Source organism: Cyprinus carpio, chromosome B18 (genome assembly GCF_018340385.1).
Source record: "Cyprinus carpio isolate SPL01 chromosome B18, ASM1834038v1, whole genome shotgun sequence".
NCBI lineage: Eukaryota > Metazoa > Chordata > Actinopteri > Cypriniformes > Cyprinidae > Cyprinus > Cyprinus carpio.
The window spans coordinates 15,798,020-15,804,019 of record NC_056614.1 but is presented as its reverse complement, the minus strand read 5'-3'; the positions used below and the strand labels follow the sequence as shown (position 1 = coordinate 15,804,019).

Below are 6,000 nucleotides of genomic sequence, written 5' to 3'. Positions count from 1 at the left end.
GAATCTGCTGTCAAGTGAATGACCTTCAGTGTGTTTATGAATCCAATGAGACTGTTGTTCTTCAAAAAGAAAGATCAGACAGAATCTCTAACTTGACTTTGGTGCTCTAATAGTCTGTTATATATGAGCGATATTATAAGATCCTTTATTTAATTGGTGGCGTAGTATCTAAGCAGTCTAGAGCTATTTGTGGTCTGGTACAATGCTGAAAATGTCAGCTGTCTTCTATTTGAGTATGTTTTATAAACCCCACTGCAATTCTCTGGGTCTTTGTGACCTATCAATAAAATACTTTAACTTCAGCTGGCAGGGAAATATAAGTGCTTCAGCTGCCTTATTTTTCACTGCTCTGTTGAACCAAAAACTTTATGGCAATATACTATTGAAATTTTGCTCAGATGTTGATGGTTCACGTTTAGATGACTTCTACTGGCAAAAAAATGACACTTTGAAATATTGGTTACCAGCGCTGGCAAGTCTTTATTATGAGAAAGCGAACCGACAGGGAATTCTTTCCTTCTTTCTTCCATCTCTTGTGAACAGTCAGGCATTGTTGTTCTCCGATCAGCACAATTTTTCACTTTTATTCATAATAATAACAACACAAAACACATCTAACACACTCAGTAATGGTGAGTGACAGCTGCGGCTGGTCCACCACTCCCCTGAGCCAAGCCCTGTCACATACACGCATGCCCAGCATGTCAGCGTCCATCTGGGATCCTACCCTTCAAACTTCTGTCGCCTAGCTCCCTTCCGGCAGAAAGACCCAGGGACGAGAGTGTGAAGTCAGGCCTCACAGGGGCAAGAAGAAAGCCATCCAAAGCCAGCTGGTCTGGCTTTGAGAAACGCAAGGGAGATAGAAAGCAAAAGAGAGAAAGAGAGAACGTGAGAGAGGAAGGCAGACAGAAAGAGAAACAGAGAACGAGAGAGAAAATACAAGTAATAGTGGCACACCTGAGAAAGATACCCGAGGAAGGCCGTGGCAGCAGGTTCTGTGAAAGTAATCGACTATCGCAAGAAACAGGTGAGACACACAGCCATTCACAGATGGGGATGGGCAATGGGGAAGATGCATTGTATACAAAATATTAACACATGACCTGACTGCTGGTGATTGGTAAGTAATAGAATGATGGAATGAAGATGGACATAATCATTATGTCCATATTTTAACTTTCTGTATTTTGTTTCCTTTATATTTTCTGTTTTATTCATCATAATTACACTTAAAATCATCAAAGCGAAGCACTGCAAGTTTTGCAGGATTGCACCACTTTCATTTTACTTTAATAAAATTTAAACTGTGCACAGAGGACACCAATTTTCTAGTAGGAATCAGCCACTTTTGGTTCAGTAATGAAGTATATGAATATATATGGTAATATTTCAGTTCTTTACAGCTATACCTGCCCCACATTTCATTATATTATTTAAAGAAATGTCCTTCAAGTGCTCACTTTAAACTTAAATATATATATTTTTTTTATTTCATAATCCTTTCACTCTGCTTACTGGCGATTATTTACAGTATTTTCAGTTACGGCTGATTAAACACTAAATTTGATGCAGGAAGAACAAATTGTGTTTCTTTCTAGCTAATCTCTAGACCACAGGTGGCTGAGTGTTCAGTGTGGTTTGTTAGGGTTCTGGTGCCAGTGGGTGTTTGCACAGGGGATCCGGAGTATGTGCCTTGCCCTGATGGGACTATTTTTATGTACAGCTCCAGCTTTACAAGGCTTCAAATAGAATGTGAAAAAATGTGAAGTCACAGAGGGCACATAATCAGGGATTGCATCAATATCCATACCCATTTTCCTGGGATTACATGAGTCTGCTGTGGATTCTATGGCTATATCTTCTATTGTAGTTTATTTCATGTGGCACTGTTTCTTGTCTTAAGAAACTTAATAATGAAGTACTTTTGCATTTTTATATTTTCAGACGTTGTAAAGAAGGATCAGTAAGGTAAAGATTTCATCTTAACATTCTACAATTCTGCTAAAATATCAATAAATTTACTCAAAAAAAAAAAGTTAAAAGATGTTCTTAAGATGAAATATAAAGTGCATCTATGCAACCCATGATTGCTCATAATTACCTTTAAGATTTATGTCCAGGTGCGATTTGAAAGTGCTTAAAACACTGGATATTGAGGTCAGTGTGTGTTAGTAATCACCTGGTGAATTTATCTGTATTGTTGCACAAGTTAAACTGTACTGTGAAATAGAAAGTTATGAAAATGATGACCCTTTCACTGTATTTTAGTATTAAGATAGGCCTAATGTAGTGTTTTAAAGTCAAACAAACTTAATTGTATAAATGTAAATCATTTATGAAGGCCTCATTCTGCTTTGTTTTATTTACTGGTCTTTGTATAACCATTTTGCATTGTTTTAACATGTTGTAATTCCTTTGATCTCCTGCGTGTCGCATTTCACATGTGGTAAAACGGTGGTAATACAAATTCCCTTCAGTCCCAGCAAAAACAACTCATGTTCAGCACCACACCTCTTCCACAGATCCTACAACTACACGTGACACTGCCACATGCAACGTAAAACGCAGCCAACCTCTTTTCTCTGATTGGTCACTGACAAGCCGCTGATGGATTCGATTGGATGAGAAACATGTCACTTCAAAAGCACTGACCCTATTGTTACTGTTGTTTTATAGAACTTACGTCAATCGTATCTAAGGTAGTGCCAGTCTAACAACCATGACAAATATTAAAATTGTTCTGGACGTAACGGGCTTTTAGCAGGCAGCCAGTAATCGTTGCTGTGGAGGATTTTACTCAACAGTGACGTCTTTGTTAACTTCTTGCAAGACAGTGCCTGTCACTTCCTCGATTCGCTGATATGCACATATAGTTGGCTATTCGCGTTGTTTCCTCGCTTTCTTTAACTGTTAAACACGGTGATGTCATGGTGTGACGGTTAGGGAGCCGTTTCCTTTCTCACTTCATTTCGCGCGCTCACTTGTTTTGACGCTTTTTACCTGTGTCAAAAACATTATCGAAATACTTTCGTTTTGTTTTCATCATGTTTAAGTCGCTGTTCTTGAGTTTTTAATATTTGTTTTTAAACTGAAGACGAGACACGAGTAGAGTAGGAGGTGGAGGTTGATGAGGCGGTGTTTTATGGCAAGCTCTATTAACAGTTATTTCTTAAGACTACATATTAGAATCTGTTTAATTGTACTATGTCTGTAATAACTACGAAGTAATCCATTAGTGACCAATAGTTTGACCTTTTTTTTGGCTACTAGCCACTATCCTGAAACAAACTGCTTTCTTTTTTTTTCCATTGAACTCTGTGGTTTAGATAATGACTGTGCACTTCTAACTAATATCATCTGTTTTCAAGTTATTGGTGGTACCTTTCCCAGTTTTAGTTGTAACTACTTTATGGACTAGTAGCCTATGTCTTAGTTACTGCAATAGTTAAGCCTACTAGTAGGCTATTTCAGTTTTCTTAATAGCAATTAAATAGATATTAGTAGGCTACCTAGGCTATTTATTAGACACTAATATGCATTCTGATAATCACTTTGTAATTAAATGTCCAACTTTACTTGTAAGATTCAGATCAGTCTAAAAAGTAGTCTTAAGTTAATTACATTAACTTCAAGTGAAATTACATCTTTAGGAACTAGAGCTAGTAACTAGTACTTTTAGTAGCCTATTTATATTCTATAGTTAAGGCCTGCTCACACCAAGGACGATAACTATAAAGATAATGATAAATATAAAGTTAGTTCTAAAAATCATTCTCAATATAAAAGAATAGGAGTCTACAGCACAGCTATAACGATAAAGGCACAGAGAAATGATATTGTTGGAATCACTTTCAGATATAAAAAGTCATTTCATTATCATTTCATAATGACTATTAACATGTGGAATTTGCACCAGTGTCTTAAAGATAGGTACAGTATTCTACTATCTAATAAATAAGCAATATTAGAAATTGAAAAAGAACCTAGTCATTATTACATACCTTAAAAAAACAAGTAACAGCAATGTGGCGATAGACACCATTTAGTTCTAAAGAATATATGTTAAAAGGGCTTGCCGTAGGAGGTTGACTCCGTCTAGTGTTCGTCATATTGGGGGAGGAGCTTATGTTCTGACAAGAGCGACTGCTGCTTCTTGTGAGTTTGTCAGCTCAGCTCCCGAAAATAGAAGCCGTGTGTCAGTGTGACTGAAAATACATTTATGTCACAGTGTATCCACGGGAGTCACTGATACACAGTATCTATATACAGCGAGGGGGACCGCGAAGAAAAAAGGTGAGTCTCAAAAATAGTAACAATGTTACACAGCAGCGGAGTTAGAGAGAGAGGAGGGAGTCGTGGAGTGAGACTGGATGAGCGCAAATTAAACGCGTTACAGTTCGTTTGGGAAGCTAAACATGTTTGTCATATGTGTGTCTCAGTGGTTTGGATGTGTTTGGTGCCGAGTCGCGAGCTCCAGACTGTAGGACAACAATGTTTTTCATGCTCGTAATTCTCAGTGAAGAGGAGCTCGTGCGTGGTTTTGGGTTCCACTTTGACACTTGGCAAATGTTGACACTAGTTTCGCATCATTATTTTCCGGGCGGTGTTAAATATTTATGGAGGGGCTATTGAAAACGACAGATATTAGTCAGGAAAGCCAGCAGATATTTACTGTAAAGTTAGAATTTGTGTGGGCATACTTTGCAAACCGTTAAGCTTTCGCTTCTGAACATGGTTGAAGAGGGTCACCTGCAGATGTCACAACTTCAGAACAGGGCAAGATCAACTTCAGGACCCGTGTGACATAATATTTCTCTACTTTGTTTTGTCTTCGAAGACTGGTTGAAGTTGCAAGTCAGATATTTATTGCATTCTATCTTGCTTTTTGGACGGAACAGTTATTTAAAACATCAAAACGAGCGGAGACAACTATACTAATAAGTTAACTATACTAATTTACTGTACTTCGTACAGTATAATTAGGGATTAGTACATGTTTTACATTTTAAGACACATTAAAACACGCACAGTCAACAGGGTCAAAATGTAGGATATAATCTCCGTAACCATCTAAAGCACGTCCGACCACTTTATGAACATTAAGGAAAGTGATTGATCTTTTATTATGCCGAACTAAGAGAATGATTTTGAAATTTGGAAGTGATTGCAGATAGTTTTCTCTGTGAAATCTAGATGGTGCTGGTCTCTTGCAGAGCTGTGGATAGTTGACACCAGTAACAGCACGAAGTGTCACATAGGTGAAGCTTCGCAGGGTTTATTGGAGCCTCTATAATGTATGTTAGTGTATAAACTGAGACAAGTGTAAATTGATGCAATCAATTATTTTATAATAGCATATTAATTTCAGTTGTGATTTAATGTTATTCTTGAAGTCACAAGGTCTTGTTACAAACTAGTGAGAGGTCTAGCTATTGTGTGGTACATGATTGTGAGTAATATGCAAGGCCATTACTGCATTAAATTTATTCAATTAAATCTAATATTAATTTCATTCATGTTTAGTTTGGCCATTAACCAACAATGGGTTCATTCACTGTTATTAGTCAAAACAAAACAAAAAAACAAAACAAAACAAAAAAACCCCCACTAAAAGTCCAACTAAAAGGTAGACTAATACGGTTTTACTTTATAAAATTTAAAAATGATTGTATTAAATTAATAGTTTGGTATTTGTCTCAGCACCTTAATAAATGCTTGTTTAAAATGTAAGCTTCAGTATTTACTTTACTTTTGGACAGAGACAAACTATAAAAGAAGATTAAATAAAAAGTTAGTGCTTTAAATGCTTTACCTTTATGTACAACAAGCATTCATTGTAAATCCTTTTTTTTTTTTTTTTTTTACTTTCTGTAAGAGCTGCTGACTTTGACATGCACAGTGAAGGAACAGCCTAATCATCCAGAGGCAGAGAGTGTAGTACTTGTGCTTGTAAGATTACACATGCCTCTGTTAATGGCCCTGTAGCCCGCCATTTAGTTA

The 6,000-nt window shown here is 36.8% G+C and overlaps 1 protein-coding gene across 18 annotated transcripts in view; it reads left to right on the top strand.

Annotated features, from left to right (window-relative positions):
* Positions 1-745: 745 nt before the first annotated feature.
* Positions 746-6,000, top strand: part of LOC109108814 (myocyte-specific enhancer factor 2A-like) — a 92,915-nt gene continuing 87,660 nt past the window's right edge. For 4 of the 18 annotated variants that reach the window (XM_042743992.1, XM_042744000.1, XM_042743997.1 and 1 more), the window contains exon 1: positions 4,043-4,293. The gene's annotated coding sequence lies outside the window, so the exon portion shown is untranslated. Of the gene's footprint in view, positions 1,028-1,944; positions 1,969-4,042; positions 4,294-6,000 lie in introns of those variants that run through there. The other 14 variants (XM_042744004.1, XM_042744005.1, XM_042743999.1 and 11 more) reach the window with 8 other exon arrangements.